This window comes from Tachyglossus aculeatus, chromosome 23 (assembly GCF_015852505.1).
Source record: "Tachyglossus aculeatus isolate mTacAcu1 chromosome 23, mTacAcu1.pri, whole genome shotgun sequence".
Classification (NCBI taxonomy): Eukaryota; Metazoa; Chordata; class Mammalia; order Monotremata; family Tachyglossidae; genus Tachyglossus; species Tachyglossus aculeatus.
Genome location: NC_052088.1, coordinates 33,205,418 through 33,222,810, shown reverse-complemented (window position 1 = coordinate 33,222,810; position 17,393 = coordinate 33,205,418). Strand labels below are relative to the sequence as shown.

Sequence of the window (17,393 nt, the reverse complement as noted above, 5' to 3'; positions counted from 1 at the left end):
AAACAGAAGGGCAAAGGGAGGGAGGGACGAGGGGTGATGAGAATGCTATTTGGGAAATAGTTTATTTGAACTGGTTTATTCATGCCTAGCAAAGGGAGGTTTTTAAGCCGATTGCTCCACGAATACAATGAAAAGTACAAGGAATAGAAATCACGCCCAAATCTCCCTCCAGCTACTGCCTGCAAGCAATGACAACTTGTTTCAACCCACTAGGGAGGAAAGTAAGGGCCCAGCTAGGAAAATGACATTTTAGCAAATTGCCTGAACCGGGTAGAGGCGACACATCTTGAAAACAGACTTGTCTTGAGGCCTTCAGACCTTTAGTCCCAAGCCTGAAGCTGAAATGGGTGTCCTGCTCCTACCCTCTCTCCTCTCCCACTACAACCATGCCTGACTGTGTTGCTCCTCTGAGGGAGCCGGTCTGTGTCTGATCTGATAATCCTAATCTACCCCAATGCTTAGCCCTGTGTTTAGCACATAGTAAACACTTAACAACCACAATTATTATTATTTACTGAACCTCCCTCTTGTCTCCCTCACCATTAGCCTCTTGATCACACCCTCCTGCCTGGGATTTTCTCCCCCTTCACATCTGGCAGACCATCTTTGAAGCCCTACTAAATTAAATCTCCTTCGGGAAGCCTTCCCTGACTATTTTCTCATCTCCCTATCTTATTTCCCTTCCACCGTGTCATCTATACAACTAAGCTGGGAAGGACAGCATGGTCTAGTGAATAGAGCATGGGTCTGTGAGTCAGAAGGACCTGGGTTCTAATCCTGGCTCCATTACTTGCTTGTTGTGTGACCTTGGGTAAGTCACTTAATAATAATAATAATATAATGATGGCATTTATTAAGCACTTACTATGTGCAAAGCACTGTTCTAAGCATTGGGGAGATTACAAGGTGATCATGTTGTCCCAAGGGGGACTCACAGTCTTAATCCCCATTTTACAGATGAGGGAACTGAGGCACAGAGAAGTGAAGTGACTTGCCCAAAGTCACGCAGCTGACAATTGGTGGAGCTGGGATTTGAACCCCTGACCTCTGACTCCAAAGCCCGTGCTCTTTCCACTGAGCCACGCTGCTTTCTCTCCACCTCAGTTACCTCATCTATAAAAAGGAGATTTAGATTTTAAGCTCCATGTAGGACAGGGACTGTGTCCAAACCAATTTGCTTGCATTCACCCCAACTCTCAGTACAGGTCTTGGCACATAGTAAGCACTGAACAAATACCACCATTGTTAGTATTATTCTCACACCTAAGCACTTTGATTCTAACCCTACCCCTCACCCCCACAGCACTTATGTACAAACCCTTATACTCTGTTTCTTCCCCTAGCTGAATTATATTTCAATGTCAGTCTCCCTGCTCTAAATTGTAATATCACTGAGGCAGAGATCACATTTTCCTACTCTATTGTACTCGCTCAAGTGCTTAGTACAGCACCCTGCACACAGCAAGCATTCAGTAAATACCATCGATTGACTGACTGCTCTCAGCAACTCTCTCCACCCCTGAAACATTTCTCTCTTCTTCCACTGCCACTCTAAAGTGTTTTCTATTGTTTACAATTTAGGCTTTAAAAGCTTTTGACCTAAACCACAAAAACAAGAGGAGAAAAGACATCTTAGGGCAAGAAATAGACCATGCTAGAAGAACAGAGCCGTTAGATCAAATAAATTTCCTGCCAGCTCAAACTGACTTTTCCAAAAGAGTGTAATCTAGTGGGGAGAAAACAGGATTCCAGAATCCAATGATCTTCCACTGATCCATGAGGTCTTACCCAAACCACTTCAATTTATTACTCTTCATGTTCTTGTCCTCAAAATAAGAGAGCCAAACTACAAACTTAGTGATTTTTAGGAGACAGAAGCCTTATAAACATACAAGAGAATTGCCAAATATCATGATAACATTTTCCAAAATACAGAAGGAAGAGGGCCATTAAGTGAAACATAATGTGAGGGCTAGGCTTGGGCTCTGAAATACTAACAGGGAATAGTGGGAATCATTTTTAAGTGAGGAGATGTCAGGGGTGGGGGCGGGGGCACATTCTATAAATATTTTATGAACTGCATTAGTGATAAAAGGCCCGTGTTCATGAAGTGGAAGAACAAGGTCGCACCTGATGGAGATTTATGAATCTCTCCATTTTTGATTTTGCCTGAAACAAAAGAACTTCTAACACCCAAAATAGTATACCATCTTTTTTCAATGATCTCGGTACTGGAAGTCAGAGAAGGATCATTAGTCCAGTGTTAATCCCATGGCTTGCTCTGGTGTCCATTTAAAATGTTGGTTTTAGATGAAAACAAAATATTTACTTTCCACTTATTTTTACTATGCTGATGGCCTTCAATATGGCTGACGGATCCAAGAGTGAACTTCACCCCAGAAGAATTTGCTTCTGTAGGATATTTAAGTCTTTGCCAACTCACGCTATCATAATAATGATGGAATCTTTACTAAGAGCTTACTTTGTGCCAAACACCAGGCTACGTGATGGGGTAGATGTAAGGTAATCAGAACAGCCACTGTGCCTGTTCCACCCGGGACACACAATCTAATGGGGAAGGAAAATAGGCATTTTATCCCTATTTCACAGATGAGGAAACTGAAGCACAAAAAAGTTAAGTGACTTGTCCAAGTTTCTACAGGAAGAAAGTACATCTATTTCCTAGTCCAGGGTTCTTTCCACTAAACTACATTCCCTCCCATAGTTACTTATATAGAACAAGAATTTTCACTGATACAAGAATTCTTGAAGACCAAAGTTTTCACTGACACGGCAAATTCATTCCAGAATTCACCCGATAATATACTGTAATAGCCTGTTCAAGGACTGAGCAAGTGCTAGGGTAGAAAGATGCAAGATAATCAGATCAGACACAGTTCCTGTTCTAGACAGGACTTACAGTCTAACAGGGAAGGATAAAAGGCACTTTATCCCTGTTTTACAGATGAGGAAACAGAAGCACGGAAAAGTTAAGTGACTTGTTCAAGTCAGTCTTGTCTGACTTCTGGGAATCAGAAGGACCTGGATTCTAAACCCTGCTTCACCACATGTCTGCTGTATGACCTTGGGCAAGTCACTTAATTTCTCTGGGCCTCGGTTACCTCGTCTGCAAAATGGGGATTGAGCGTGAGCCTCGTCTGGGACAGGGACTTTGTCCAAGCTGATTAACTTGTATCTACTCCAGTGCTTAGAACAGTGCTTGGCTTAACAATTGCTTATCAAGTACCATTATTATTATCATTATTATTATTAATAAAATAATAGTAATAATAAGCTAATACATCTATCTTCCAGTCTGGTGCTCTTTCCATTAGGCAAAATTCCCTCCCACGGTTGGTTACATAGAACAAGAATTTTCACAGATAAGAGAATTCTTGAAGACCACAATTTTCACTGATATGGCAAATTCACACCAGAATTCACCTGATAATATATTGTAATTGCCTGTTCGAGTGATCCATGTTTGAGCACGGTATTTTCTCTTGCACTGTCAGACTAGCGATATTACAGCTGACTCAAAGCTGTGCCCACTGAGGATATTGCATTTCATTTTTAGGGATTAAACTAAATTCCTTCAGTGTCTGGTCATTTTCATGGGTTTGTAAGACATATTCAGTTTCAATAAAATGATTTAACTTTCTCAACCCAGTTCTCCAAGCTATATGCTGCACATCTATGTGAGAGCATTCACACTAGGGGAACATTCTCAGAGTTCAGCTGAGAAAAATAATCTATTGTTTATACTCACAGGAGTTCCAATGTCCCTGGCAATATAAGCCTAGTTTACTGTTATTGGCAGTTTCACTTTTGGGGGCCCCTGAAATATAAATAAATATAAATATAACTAAATAAAAAAACTGTAAATTCACACTAAACAAACTAAGGGTTCTGGTGACAAAGTAGGGGTCCGTAAACTGTAAGTTCATTATGGGCAAGGAATGTGCCTGCTATTTTGTATATTATACTCTACCAAGTGCTTAGTACAGTGCACTGCACACAGTAAGTGCTCAATAAATATGATTTACTGACTGACGGGAGACAAAACATTTGAGCTTTGCTACTAAAAAATGATCTCAACCCGGAATAATTGATAATCGTATTATCCACTTATTTATCAGTTATAATGTTGATTTTGATGCCTTTTCAACAACCGTCCATTTCATCTTTCATATTATAAAGCTCTTCAGTATAAAGTCAAACAGACTGTTTAGATCTCTTAATTGGTGGGCAGCCCCATAACTTAGGATGACACTTCCTCTAATCATTTCCTCACAGCCATCGACGTGCATGTCAAATAGAGCCTGTCAATGCAGTTTCTCTCAACATAAATTCCAGATGTCTTTCGCTTCTCCTAAAGAAGGCTTGCTTTTATGAATCCACTTAGATAATGAAAATAGAAGTGCAGCTATAAAGTCCTTTATACACCGTTCGTGTAGAAGTATGTAAGCCATAATATGGGTTTCTGTTCCTCTCAGATGCCGCATATATGCAGAAAAAAGATTTAATGCTGGGGGAAAATGGAGTAAGTGTGAAGTCAGCTACAGGGCATGGTTGCATTGGATGGGGATAAAGGGTGCATGAGGTTCCCATATGTGCTCTTAAAGCACAAGTGAAAATCCCACATCCCAAAATCCAGGGTAAACTGGCATAAAGTTGCTATGCTTTAATTCCCCCACAGAATGTAAGAGGGGCATGACCTAGCACATGCCAAGGAGAACCCATTATCTTACTTCCACCCAGCCAGCACACTTTGCTCCTCTAATGCCAAACTTCTCACTCCATCCTATCTATCTCACCACCAACTTCTTGCCCACATCCTGCCTCTGGCCTGGAATACCCTCCCTCCTCGTATCTGACAGACAATGTCTCTCCCCCTCTTCAAGCCTTATTGAAGGCCCACCTCCTCCAAGAGACCTTCCCTGACTCATCCCTCTTTTCTTCTTCTCCCACTCTCTTTTGTGTTGCCTTGACTTGCTCTCTTTATTCATCCCCTCTCCCAGCCTCACAGCACTTAAGTCTATATCGGTCATTTATTTATTTCTAACATTATCACTGATAAATAAGTGGCTAATACAATTATCAATTATTCCAGAGTTGAGATCATTCTTAAAAGCATAGCTCAAATGGTTTGTCACCAGTCAGTCAGTAAATCATATTTATTGAGCGCTTACTGTGTGCAGAGCACTGCAGCATGACTTAGTGGAAAGAGCACGGGTTTGGGAGTCAGAGGTCATGGGTTATAATCCTAGCTGTGCCACTCGTTTGCTGTGTGACCTTGGGCAAGTCACTTAACTTATCTTTGCCTCAGTTCCCTTATCTGGAAAATGGGGATTAAGACTGTGAGCCTCTTGTGGGACAACCTGATTACCTTGTATCTACCCCAGCACTTAAAAGAGTGTTTGACACATAGTAAGCCCTTAGCAAATACCTTTATTATTATTATTATTATTATTATTATTATTATTATTATTATTATTATTATTATTACTAGGCACTTGGTAGAGTATAATATAACTACAACCATGGTTAGCATATGGTTTCTTTGGCATGTACTCCCTTATGAGTGTTATCCAAGGTTAGAAAAGACAGGGAAAAGGTAAACAGTTGTACATAATGCCTGTGTCCCCCTCTAGACTGTAAGCTCACTGTGGGCAGGGAATATGTCTGTTATAGTGTTGTATTCTCCCAAACACTTAGTACAATGCTCTGCACACAGTAAGCACTCAATAAATAAGATTGACTGACTGACTGACTGCCCGGAAGCTAGTCCCGAACACCCCATTCATTTGCCACCACGGCTGAGCCCTTAGAAAATCTTGGAGGCCTTGGCTAACCTCAAACACACCACCTCCAATTTTGTTTATCCTAAAGTCTCCTCTTTAGGAGTAGAAGTGGATTTTGAGTCCCCTCTTCAGTGTTGAGACATAAGTAGATGAGTGCAATGAGACAAAGACAGTCACCCAATCAAGCCTGAAAGAACAGAACCTTCATCATAACCCTTGGGTCTCTTCTTTCTCTAGGTAGTCTTTCATTTGTTCAGTCATTCAATTGTAGTTATTGAGTTCTTACTGTGTGCAGAGCACTGTAATAATAATAATAACTGTGGCATTAGTTAAGCACATACTATGTGCTGGGCACTGTATTAAGCACTGGGGTGGATACAAACAAATTCGATTGGACACAGTCCCTGTCCCATGTAGCCTAACATTACATGGGAATCCTATCCAGGGCAGAGACTATATCTTTTACTTCTATTAATAATAATAATTGTGGTATTTCTTAATTGCTTACTATATTCCAGGCACTCTATTAAGGATTGGAGTGGATACAAGCAAATCAGGTTGGACACAGTCCCTGTCCGATGTGGGCCCACGTTCATAGTCTCAATCCCCAGTCTCCAGATGAGGGAGCTGAGGCCCAGAAAAATGAAGTGACTTGCCCAAGGTCACACAGCAGACAAGTGGAGGAGCTGGGATTAGAATCCATGTCCTTCTGAATCCCAGGCCTGAGCTTTCTCCACTGTGCCATGCTGCCATGTTATGTTGCCAACTTGTACTTCCCAAGCACTTATTACAGTGCTCTGCACACAGTAAGCACTCAATAAATATGACTGACTGAATGAATGCTGCTTCTTCTTCTCAAAAGACTGGTACAGTGCTTTGCACAGAATAGATGCTCAATAAATCCTGCTGCTGCTAACTGTATGGTTTTAGATCCTTATCAAACTGTACCTCTGTTTGTTTTTTTCCACTCTTTGTCCACAAGAATCCTCAGCTATTTCTCGCCCATATGCAAAGGAGGGATAGAGCCAAAATGCCCCTTCTTCTTTCTATGCCTTCAAACAGAAAAAACATGACTAGCACATGGTTTCTTTGGCATGTACTCCCTTACAAGTGTTATTCAGGATTAGAACAGACAGGGAAAAGGTGAACAGTTGTACATAATATTGCATAAACCATGTGAACATGAACCAACCGTCTCACTATTTGATTTGAGTTTTTCCATTTAATCTCAATTCCTCCTTGAATTTTTCTGAAGTTCAACTATATCATGTTGCTTTTGTGTCAGTAATGCATTACGTGCACTTTTAAGAACAATATGATGTGACAGTTAGTCGTTAGACCAATCATTATTTAATTACAATGGCACCAACTTAAATAAATATGCATTACTCCTAATTAGGACTGTGTACCAAAAGCTCTAAATTACATTCCAAGCTCAAGAAAAACAAATCATCTGAGTGGCCTTTTTTCGGAATCTGAATATTGAATATTCTGGTGTTTCTATGCCTGGATCACGAAGTTTGAATAATTGAAAAATAGGTCATTGGAGTTCTGTGGTGTCATCAAATAATTACAAAATTTATGTTTATCAGTAGCAAAGGCATCGCTGTATTTCACATTCCATTTATTGCACTTTAGCTTAATGCTTACTGTTACTCTTTCTCTACATTTTTCCCGTCATGAAAATTAACCCCCACTATATCTTTCTGGAAAGAAAATAAACAGCACCCTTGCCAAGGCTTTCATTATATTGCTTCTTTCCTTCATGAATTGTGATCTAACAGTAGCCCAGTAAAAAGCTAGAGCCTTTGAAGTGTTGTGCTAATTTGATTAATACGTAGTTACATCCTGTTATGATGCACTTTGCCTTATGTATTTTAAATGGAAAATGCAGAGTGGATTTCATCTGTGTTAAAAACACAGCATACTAAATCAACAGCCCTGAAAGTGGTCTATAATAACAAGCACTGCATCCACTTTAAACATGCAGATGGTTATTGTTTGTAGGTTAATGATAATTGTGCCAAAAGATATGTTTTATAACAATTAAGAAGCCTGCATAAATACTAGTGAGGTTAATACATCTGCCCTGGAAATACCTTGTCCTACCAGCTATTGAAAATAGTATATTAAAGTTATAATTTAACTTTAAATTTCAATGCATGTATCTAAACCCGTGTATACTGGATTTTCTTAATTAAATTTACCTTAGTCCTCTATAAGCATTTTATGGGGTTTGATGTACTTTGATCTCAGCTGGCTGATTATCCCTAGAAAGCAATTTGCATTTTTCCCTTTGCAAATTGGATTGTTCCTTAATACTAGAATAACTCAATCCTTTTGTGAACTAAAGATTTCAAACCTAGCAGCCTTATGGCTCAGCTTTTGCAAGATGCATTTATTCTGTTTCCTCTAACTTACTTCCTTTGTCTTGAAGGGCATTATAATACATCAGTTGTTTCCTTAATGAAATATAAACTTAAATTGGTCTAATGATTTTGAGAAATAAAGAAATCTAACTTCAGGACTTGATCAATATTTTACATCCAGAGGCACACATGTTCGACTCTCCTTCCATGTAGATCATACACTATAATGGTAACAAAATGTTTCTCCCTTCCATTTAACTTTTTACAATGCCTCATAGTGGTTTACAATGGTTTATAATGGTTTACAATGGGCTTAACATGGCTTAATCTCTTTAAGTACTTGCCGTCAGCCTTTTACTAGCATTTGCTCTCATGACATCCATACTGAATCCTGCATCCAAATTGAAGACATCTTGGAAATTGCTTAAAATTCATGCTTAAACACAACTAGTCCAGAAACAAACCCCCGATGATCAGACAAAAGCAGGAAAATTATATCAGTTTCTCTGTCCACAGTTAAAATTTGGGCAAGGTTGGATTGGAAGGATAGCAAACCCAACATAGTTATTTGCAGCCAAAGGCTAGGTCTAAGACGCAATACTTCCCAGCCATAGCCTATGTTTCTTAATAGAAAAGAAAAGACCTCTAACAATAATGGTATTTGTTAAGCCCTTACTATATCCCAGGCACTGTCCTAAACGCTGTGATGGATATGAGCAAATCCAGTTGGACACAGTCCCTGTCCTATGTGAGGCTCACAATCTCAATTCCCATTTTATAGATAAGGTAGTTGAGGAACCAAGGGGTAAAGTGACTTGCCCAAGGTCACACAGCAGACAAGTGGTGAAGCCTAACAATTAATTGACACCTGAAAAGTCCCAATATTTGCAGTAAATCCCAAGGTTAGTTGGGGACTTTCTCTGATCGTCTTCTCCCTGAGGCTCCTCACTGAGGTAACACTCTTTATGTTTTGCCTTCTAAGATGCTGTGCAACACTGACACTTCTTTAGGAAGCAGCATGGTCCAGTGAATAGAGCATGGGTCTGGGAGTCAGAAGGACCTGGATTTTAATCTCGGCTCCTGTCTGCTGTGTGTCCTTGGGCAAGCCACTTAACTCTCTGTGCCTCAGTTTCCTCAACTGTAAAATAGAGATTAAGAATGTGAGCCCCACTGTGGGACAAGGGACTGTGTACAACCCTATTTGCTTGTATCTGCTCCAACACTTTAAACAGTGCCTGGCAGATAGTAAGTGCTTAGCAAATACCACAATCATTATTATTCATTCATTAATTCATTCATTCAATTGCATTTATTGAGTGCTCACTGTGTGCAGAGCACTGTACTAAGCACTTGGAAAAATACAATACAGCGATAAACAGAAACATTCCCTGCTCACAGTGAGCTTACAGTCTAGTGGGGGGAGACAGACATCAATACAAATAAATAAATTTCATGAGTTATGGGACTATGACAGCAGAAGAATAAAGAATATGAGAAGCAGCATGGCTCAGTGGAAAGAGCACGGGCTTTGGAGTCAGAGGTCATGGGTTCAAATGCCAGCTCTGCCAGTTGTCAGCTGTGTGACTTTGGGCAAGTCACTTCACTTCTTTGGGCCTCAGTTACCTCATCTGTAAAATGGGGATTAAGACTGTGAGCCCGCCGTGGGACAAACTGATCACCTTGTAACATCCCCAGCACTTAGAACAGTGCTTTGCACACAGTAAGTGGTTAATAAATGCCATTAAGGGAGCACGTTGGGGTGATGCAGAAGGGAGTGGGAGAAGAGAAAAGGGGGTGCCTAATCTGGGAAGGCTGCTTGGAGGTGATGGGCCTTCAAAAAGGCTTTGAAGGCGGGAAGAGTCATTATCTGTCAGATTTGAGGAGGGAGGGTGTTCCAGACAAGAGGCAGGTCATGGGCCAGGGATCGGCAACAAGACTGGCGAGAGTGAGGCACAGTGAGAAGGTTAGCACTAGGGGAGCTAAGTGTGCAGGCTGGCTTGTAGAAGGAGAGTCATGAGGTGAAGTAGGAGGGGGCAATGTGGTGGACTGCTTTAAAGCCAAGGGTGAAGCATTTTTCTATGATGCAGAGGTGGATGGGCAACCATTGGGGTTTTTTGAGGAGCAGGGTGGTAATAATAATAGATGAGTTAATAATATCTATTAATAATAATAATGATAATGGCATTTGTTTAGCGCTTACTATGTGCCAAGCACTGCTCTAAGTGCTGGGGCAGATACAAAGTAATCAGGTTGTCCCACGTGAGGCTCACAACCTTAATCCCCATTTTACAAATGAGGTAACTGAGGCACAGAGAAGTTAAGTGACTTGTCCAAAGTCACACAGCTGACAAATGGCAGAGCGGGATTAGAACCCATGACCTCTGACTCCCAAGCCCAGGCTCTTTCCACTAAGCCAAGCTGCTTCCTTTGGATAGAAGGGTACTTCTCAATTCTGGCTTCTTCCTCCTCCTTCCATTTTATGGAATTGACCCATTATCCCCAATCCTTGATCCATGCTCCCTAATAACGCTGACTTCTGTCCTTTCCTATGGTACTTCACTGTCCTAAGAAGATTTTCCTAATTTTTTATTTCAATTATTCATTCATTCAGTCATTTATTGAGTGCTTACTGTGTGCAAAGCACTGTACTAAGCACTTGGAAGAGTATGGGGTTTAGTGGAAAGAGCCCGGGCCTGGAAGTCAGAGGACAAGTGTTCCAATCCCGGCTCTGCCACTTGTCTGCTGTGTGACCTTGGGCAAGCCACTTAACTTTTCTGTGTCTCAGTTACCTCATCTGTAAAATGAGGGTTAAGACTGTGATCCCCATGTGGGACAACCAGATTACCTTGTATCTACCCCAGTGCTTACAATATAGTAAGTGCTTAACAAATACTATTATTATCAGTGCTTAGAATAGTGCTTGGCACATAGTAAGCACTTAACAAATACCATTATTATTGTTACAATATAACTACAAACAGACATGTTCCTGCCCACAAGGAGCTCACAGTCTAAAGAGGGAGATAGACATTAATATAGATGAATAAATAGATAAACAAATAACCTGTAGATATATACAGATAATTATTCCTCATGCAGCTTTGTTATTTCTTGTTCTACCTAATGGAAATGATTTGTCCTTGTCTACTTTGGAGTATTCCTTTAACTGTCATTACTAAGTAGTTCCAAATCTTCCATAAAATGGAAAATAGTATCTATAGATTACATATGTTTGACATCTTTGGGGATACATATTTGTTCTTTCACATAATAGCTCATGATTGGCCACAGTACTTTTTGAACAACTAGAAAAAAGAGGGGTTTTTTTATTATTATTATTATCATGGCATTTGTGAAGCACTTACTATGTATCAAGCAGTGTGGCTCAGTGGAAAGAGCATGGGCTTTGGATTCAGAGGTCATGGGTTCAAATACTGGCTCCACCAATTATAAGCTGTGTGACTTTGGGCAAGTCACTTCACTTCTCTGTCCCTCAGTTACCTCATCTGTAAAATGGTAAGAACCTCCGTGGGACAACCTGATCACCTTGTAATCTCCCCAGCACTTAGAACAGTGCTTTGCACATAGTAAGCACTTAATAAATGCCATCATTATTTATTATGTATTTATTATTCTGTGTGCTGAAGTAGATACACATTAATCAGGATGGACACAGTCCCTGTCCCACATGGAGCTCGCAGTCTAAATATTTGTGAATGATCTCAACTGCTTATTCACTTTCCAAGAAACACAAGGAATTGGGCATTTGTTCATTCATTCATTCATTCATTCAATTGTATTTATTGAGTGATTACTGTGTGCAGAGCACTGTACTAAGTACTTGGGAAGTACAAGTCAGTAACATATAGAGACGGTCCCTACCCATCAATGGGCTCACAGTCTAGAAGGGGGAAACAGACAACAAAACAAAACATGTAGACAGGTATCAAAATTGTCAGAACAAATAGAATTAAAGCTATATGCACATCATTAACAAAATAAATAGAATAGTAAAAATGTACAAGTAAAATAAATACAGTAATAAATCTGTACAAATATATATGCAAGTGCTGTGGGGAGGGGAAGGAGGTAGGGTGGGGGGGATGGGGAGGAGCAGAGAAAAAAGGGGGCTTAGTCTGGGAAGGCCTTCTGGAGGAGGTGAGCTCTCAGTAGGGCTTTAAAGGGAGGAAGATAACTAGCTTGGCAGATGTGTGGAGGGAGGGCATTCCAGGCCAGGAGAGGGATGTGGGCCGGGGGTCGATGGCGGGACAGGCCAGAACGAGGTACAGTGAGGAGGTTAGCGGTGGCAGAGGAGCAGAGGGTGTGGGCTGGGCTGGAGAAGGAGAGAAGGGAGGTGAGGTAGGAGGGGATGAGGTGATGGAGAGCCTTGAAGCCTAGAATGAGGAGTTTTTCCTTGATTTGTAGGTTGACAGGCAGCCACTGGAGATTTTTGAGGAGGGGAGCGACATGCCCAGAGCGTTACTGCACAAACATAATCCAAGCAGCAGAGTGAAGGATAGACTGAAGCGGGGAGAGACAGGAGGATGGGAGATCAGGAAGGAGGCTGATGCAGTAATCCAGTCAGGATAGAGATTGAACCAGCAAGGCAGTGGTTTGGATGAAGAGGAAAGGGCGGTCTTGGCAATGTGGAGGTGAGACCTGCAGGCTTTGATGATGGATTGGATGTGTGGGGTGAACGAGAGAGCGGTGTTGAGGATGACACCAAGGTTGTGCACTTGTTCCAGTTAGTAATTTTCTAGCTGCTCTTCCCTGTGTGTTTTGAGCCCATCATAACTCCTCAGGATGCAATAATCATAATAATAATAGTATTTGGTAAGCACTTACTATGTGCCAGGCACTGTACTAAGCGCTGGGGTGTATACCAGTAAACTGAGTTGGACAAATTGAGTCCCTGCCGCCAACTTGGGGCTCACAGTCTCAATTCCCATTTTACAAATGAAGGAACTCAGGCACGGAGAAGTGAAGTGACTTACCCAAGATCACACAGCAGATGAGTGGCAGAGCTGGGATTAGAACCCATGACCTTCTGACTCCCAGGACCAGGCTCTAGCCACTACATCATGTTGCTTACTAAGTTTCCCAAAGCAGCAGGAATGCACATAATTAAATGCTCAGTAAAGATACGAAAATTCTCGGTTACCCAATTTCAAATCAATTCCTCCTTTCTACTGATAGGGCATGGCCTATGGGATCCCCAGGCCCAGGTGGAAGCAGGGAATTTCCTGTAATAATAATAATAATAACAATAATAATATTTGTTAAGTGCTTACTATATGTCAAGCACCATTCGAGAAGCAGTGGGGCTCAAGTGGAAAAAGCATGGGCTTGGGAGTCAGAGGTCATGGGTTCTAATCCTGGCTGTACCACATGTCTGCTGTGTGACCTTGGGCAAGTCACTTAACTTCTCTGAGCCTCAGTTACCTTATCTGTAAAATGGGGATTAAGACTGTGAGCCCCACATGGGACAACCTGATCACCTTGTATCCCCCTCAAGTGCTTAGAACAGTGCTTTGCACATAGTAAGTGCTTAACAAATGCCATCATTATTATTATTCTAAGCACTGGGGTAGATACAAGCTAATCAGGTTAGACACAGTCCCTGTCTCACATGGGGCTCACGGTCTTCATCTCCACTTTACAGATGAGATAACTGAGGCCCAGAGAAGTGAAAAGACTTGACCAAGATCATACAGCAGACAAGTGGTGGAACCGGGACTAGAACCAGGTCCTTCTAACTCCCAGGCGAGCTTTAGCCACTAGGCCAGGTTGCTTCCATGTTGTTTGGCTCTGCATATAGTAAGTGCTCAATAAATGCCACTGATTGATTGGATGATTGATCCTCACTCCTTTCAGCCCTCTGTAGTGGGTGACAGGAAGCCACAAGACAGGTTCAGTGTGGCCAAGTGGAATGTTTACCCAGGAGAGTCAGGAGACCCTGGTTGGAATTACTGCAACACCACTGGCCTAATGGGTGACCCACTAGGTGACCTTAGATAAGTCACTTAACCCCTCAGAGCCTCAGTCTCCTCACCTGTAAAATGGGAATAAGAAAGATTTTGAGACTTCTGTGAGATAGAGACTATTTCCAATGTCATACCATTACATCTACCCCAGGTTTTACTTCTCAGTAAATGCATAATAATTGTCATTACTATTATTATTTCCAACTCAGAGCACTGTGGAAAGGCTACATTATTTAGTTTCTGTTCTAATACTGCATAGCGGAGGCTGAACTGTTTTGGGGGCTTTTGTTTTTGTTTTCAAAATCTACAGGGAGCAAAGTACACACAGGAAACAAATGTATGGGGTTTTTTTGGAAGTGCACCTTCATAATGAAAAGTTCAATTATATACTCACACTATTCCCACGTCTGCTCTACATCCTGGTCCTTCATTCCAAACCCATTGACGATTCCCATTCCATCTCCCACAGACTTCAATTTCTCCCATTTTGCGGAAAGAGCATGACCCTGTGAGTCAGAGGACCTGGGTTCTACACTTGACTCTGCAAAGCACTCAATAAATACGATTGAATGAATGAATAAATGAATGAATTGCCTGCTGCGTGATCTTGGGCAAGTCATTTAACCTCTCTGGACCTCAGTCTCCTCATCTGTAAAATGGGAATTCTATACTTTTCTCCCAACTACCTTAGACTGCAAACTCCGTGTGGGACAGAAACTGTCATTCATTCATTCAATAATATTTAGTGAGTGCTCACTTTCATTCAATTGTATTTATTGAGCACTTACTGTCTGCAAAGCACTTTACTGAGCATTTGGGAGAGTACAATAAAACAATAAACAGACAATTCCCTGCCCACAATGAGGTTACAGTCACAGAGCACTCTACTAAGTGCTTGGGAGAGCAAAGCAGCATGAAGTAGTGGAAGGAGCACAGGGCCGGGAGTCAGACAGTGATAGATTCTAATCCCAGCTCCACCACTTGTCTGCTAAGTGACCTTGGGCAAGTCGCTTCACTTCTCTGGGCTTCAGTTACCTTATCTGTAAAATGGAAATTAAGACTGTGAGCCCCATGTGGGACAGGGAATTTGTCCAACCTGATTTGCTTGTATCCACCCCAGCCTATAGTACAGTGCTGGCACTGAGTAAGTGCTTAACAAATACCATAATTATTATTCATTATTATTACTGGTTACAGGGGGTATCTCCTTCATATGTCAGGACTCCAGTCCACTCAGCAGTTTGTTCAGAGGCCTGGCAGATAATCAATCAACCAGTGGCTTTATTGAGCACCACCTGAATACTAGACATTCAATCCAGTTACATTTATTGAGAGCTTACTGTGTGCAAAACACTGTACTAAGCGCTTGGGAGAATGCAACAATAAACAGACACATTCCCTGCCTATAGCAATCTTACAGTCTAGAGCAGGGATTAGGCCTTTTACCAAACCCTAGGGAGAGTCCAAGAGTAGCAAAACCCACCTTGTGGAGCTAATTTTCTAATGGAAGAAAAAGATTGAAATCATTTACAGATAACAAAAGCCTGATACAGGGGGAGGTAGTAGAACTACCTTCGAATAAATGAATTAATTAATTTTATACAATAAATGTATCCAATAATTTAATTCAATAAATAAATAAATGATATATAATATAAAAAAACAAATGAAAAGATACCTAGGTACACAAGAGCTGAGACTAGGGTTACAGGACACAAAATGGTAAGGATGGATACTGGTGTGGACAAAACTGGGACATTTAGTTGCTTCTCAATAGCAGCTTCTCAGAAGACGCATGGATTAGTGGATAGAGCATGGGCTTGAGAGTCAGAGGTCATGGGTTCTAATCCCAGCTGTGTAACTTTGGGCAAGTCACTTAACTTCTCTGGGCTTGAGTTACCTCATCTGTAAAATGGGGATTAAGACTGTGAGACCCATGTTGCGGCTCAGTGGAAAGAGCATGGGCTTTGGAGTCAGAGGTCATGGGTTCAAATCCAAGCTGCCCCACTTGTCAGCTGTGTGACTTTGGGCAAGTCACTTAACTTCTCTGGGCCTCAGTTACCTCATCTGTAAAATGGGAATGAAGACTGTGAGCCCCCTGTGGGACACCCTGATCACCTTGTAACCTCCCTGGCGCTTAGAACAGTGCTTTGCACATAGTAAGTGCTTAATAAATGCCATTGTCATCATAACCTGATTACTTTGTATCTACCCCAGCACTTAGAACAGTGCTGGGCATATAATAAGCGCTTAACAAATACCATCATCATCATCATCAATAGCCCAAATTCCAGTGCACTAAGGGAAGCATGGGCTAATGGGATATTTTCCAGGCAACTTTATAAGAGAGACCGTTGGTACAATGAGCTGGCAAAGACCAGTCCTCTGGATTTGCCAACAGAATGAGAACCAAGACCAGAAGTTTGTTGTTGTCTTATGCTGTCGAGTCATGTCTGACCAATGGACACATCTCTCCCAGAACGCCCCACCTCCATCTGCAATCATTCTGGTAGTGGATCCAGAGAGTTTTCTGGGTAAAAATATAGAAGCAGTTTACCATCATCTCCTTCCACACAGTAAACCTGAGTCTCCACCATCAACTCTCTCCCATGCCGCTGCTGCCCAGCACAGGTGAATTTTGACTTGTAGCAGATTGTCTTCCACACTCTAGCCACTGCCCAAGCTAGGAATGAAATGGCTATCCTCTGCTTGATTCTCCCTCCCATAGTCGAGACTGGTAGAGGACTGGAAACTCTCCAGGTGCAATCCTGAGAGGTGAAGGAGAAATTTAATGACCTCAAATCTCTAATGGAGACAACCCAATCCACCTCGTAGCCCAAATTCTCCAATTGGCTTCAGATATAGAATGTTGCTCCATGAGAACTGAAGTGGCTGCAATAAGAAGAGCCCCCATTGTAGTTTGCTATCAGGCACAACATTTCTCCATTTGCTCTGATCATTTTCCTATCGAATCCGAAATTCCCCTGGAAATCCTTCTGCTTCTGAATGGTAGGCTACCAAATGTCCCACAGTGACTCTGATCCCTTCTGTCTTGCTAGAAAGGGCCTAACTGGGGAGTCGAGGAGTTCCATAATTTACATGTAAAAGTTTTATGGGTTTTTTAATGGTATTGTTAAGACCTTACTATGCGTCAAACACTGTTCTAAGCATTGGGGTAGGTACAAGTTAATTAGATCAGACATAGCAATTGCAATGCTCCAGGTGTGGTAATCACT

The 17,393-nt window shown here is 41.6% G+C and overlaps 1 non-coding gene across 1 annotated transcript; it reads right to left on the bottom strand.

Moving 5' to 3' along the window:
• Positions 1-16,798: 16,798 nt before the first annotated feature.
• Positions 16,799-16,935, bottom strand: LOC119944987. Its single transcript, XR_005456123.1, has one exon. It is a non-coding gene; the product is annotated as a small nucleolar RNA SNORA7 (small nucleolar RNA).
• Between the last annotated feature and the right edge of the window lie 458 nt (positions 16,936-17,393).